Genomic DNA, 2500 nt, shown 5'->3' with positions numbered 1-2500 from the left:
GGAGTTCCCGTGCTGATGGACCTGGAGTCAGAGACTTCTGTTCCCGGCTTAACGCACTGCTTCCTGTCAGAGAGGAAGTCTGTGATCCACCTGCAGGTGGAGTAGGGCACGTTCAGCTGGAAGAGCTTGTCCTGAAGCAGGGCAGGGATGATGGTGTTGAAGGCAGAGCTGAAGTCCACAAACAGGATCCTGGCGTAGGATGCTGGGGCGTCCACATGCTGTAGGGTGAAGTGGAGGGCCATGTTAACTGCGTCGTCCACAGACCTGTTGGCTCTGTAGGCAAACTGAAGGGGGTCCAGGAGAGGGTCTGTGATGGCTTTGAGGTGTGCCAGGAGCAGGCGCTCAAAAGACTTCATTACCACAGATGTAAGGGCGACCGGTCTGTAATCATTTAGTCCTGTTGGCCTTAGCTTTTTGGGCACAGCGATGATGGTGGAGGACTTGAGACAGGCTGGTACATGGCATGTCTCCAGGGAGGTGTTAAAGATGTTGGTGAACACCGGAGACAGCTGGCCAGCGCAGTGCCTGAGGGTGGCTGGAGAGACAGAGTCCGGCCCGGCTGCTTTGCGTGGATTCTGCCTCTTGAAAAGCCCATTAACTTCTCCCTCCTGAAAGGAGAGAGTCGTTTCTGTAGTATGGGTGGGGGATGGGGCCTCTTGGGTGGGAAGGGGTGGTTCAGGACAGTCCAATTGTCTTTCAAATCTACGGTAGAACTCGTTCAGGTCGTTGGCTAGGCGGGAGTCGTTAGTGGTGTGGGGCGCTCTGGGTTTGTAGTTGGTGATGTGCCTGAGCCCTTTGGCAGACAGAAGCAGCGTCGTTAGTAGAGAACTGGTGTTTTAGTGTCTCTGAGTACAGTCGTTTAGCCTCTCTCACCGCTTTGCTAAACCTGTTCTTCGACTCCTTGAATCTGTCTCTATCCCCACTCCTAAACGCTTCCTCCTTCTCCAACCTCAACCTTTTGAGCTTTGCTGAGAACCAGGGCTTGTTGTTGTTAAAGTTCACCCTGGTACGTGTTGGGATACAGCAGTCCTCACAGAAGCTGATGTACACAGCCTCTGTGAGTTCATCCAGACTATTGGTAGCAGTCGTGAACATATCCCAGTCAGTACAGTCTAAGCACGCCCGCAAATCTTCCACAGCCTCACTGGTCCACTGTTTAGATGTCCTCACAGCAGGTTTACAGAGTTTTAGTTGCTGCCTGTATGCACGAATCAGGTGGACCAAGGGAGTTCTGTGCGAGCCGAACAGCCCCGTGACCCACAAGAGAAACATCCCCGCCAAATTCGAGCGTTTGACGGGGTCTATCCGTGAAAAAATATTCACGTTTTTGAGTGCACATGCATTTCTGCTGCAAATGCCTCTGGAAGTTTCATGCCGTTCGTATGCCAATTGTGGCAACACGAAAATGACCCGTTTTCCCATTCCGAGGGATTTCTGTGCGACCCTAACAGCCCCGTGAGCCACAAGAGACACATCCCCGCCAATTTCTAGCGTTTCACGGGGTCTATCCGTGAAAAATATAGACGTTTTTGAGTGCACATGCATTTCTGCTGCAGATGCCTCTGGAAGTTTCATGCCGTTCGTACGCAATGTGGCAACACGAAAATGACCCCTTTTCCCATTCCGAGGGATTTCTGTGCGACCCTAACTAACAGCGCCCGTGAGCCACAAGAGAGACATCCCCGCCAATTTATAGCGTTTCACGGGGTCTATCCGTGAAAAATATAGACGTTTTTGAGTGCACATGCATTCCTGCTGCAAATGCCTCTGGAAGTTTCATGCCGTTCCTATGCAATGTGGCCACACAAAAATGACCCGTTTTCCCATTCCGAGGCATTTCTGTGCGACCCTAACAGCCCCGTGAGCCACAAGAGAGACATCCCCGCCAACTTCTAGCGTTTGACGGGGTCTATGCGTGAAAAATATTAAAATTTTTGAGTGCACGTGCCTTTCTGCTGCAAATGCCTCTGGAAGTTTCATGGCGTTCCTATGCAATGTGGCAACACGAAAATGACCCCTTTTCCCATTCCGAGGGAGTTCTGTGCCACCCTAACAGCCCCGTGAGCCACAAGAGACACATCCCCGCCAATTTCTAGCGTTTCACGGGGTCTATCCGTGAAACATATAGAAGTTTTTGAGTGCACATGCATTCCTGCTGCAAATGCCTCTGGAAGTTTCATGCGGTTCGTACGCAATGTGGCAACACGAAAATGACCCGTTTTCCCATTCCCAGGGATTTCTGTGCGACCCGAACAGCCCCGTGAGCCACAAGAGACACATCCCCGCCAATTTCTAGCGTTTCACGGGGTCTATCCGTGAAAAATATCAATTTTTTTTTGACTGCACATGCATTTCTGCTGCAAATGCCTCTGGAAGTTGCATGCGGTTCGCATGCAATGTGGCGACACGAAAATGACCCGTTTTCCCATTCCGAGGGATTTCTGTGCCACCCTAACAGCCCCGTGAGCCACAAGAGAGACATCCCCGCCAATTTCTAGCG

This window comes from Petromyzon marinus, unplaced genomic scaffold (assembly GCF_048934315.1).
Source record: "Petromyzon marinus isolate PM22_M1 ecotype Great Lakes invasive population unplaced genomic scaffold, UKy_Petmar_22M1.pri1.0 PM_G_Scaffold_92, whole genome shotgun sequence".
In the NCBI taxonomy this organism is placed as follows: Eukaryota; Metazoa; Chordata; class Hyperoartia; order Petromyzontiformes; family Petromyzontidae; genus Petromyzon; species Petromyzon marinus.
This window is presented reverse-complemented; position numbering follows the sequence as displayed.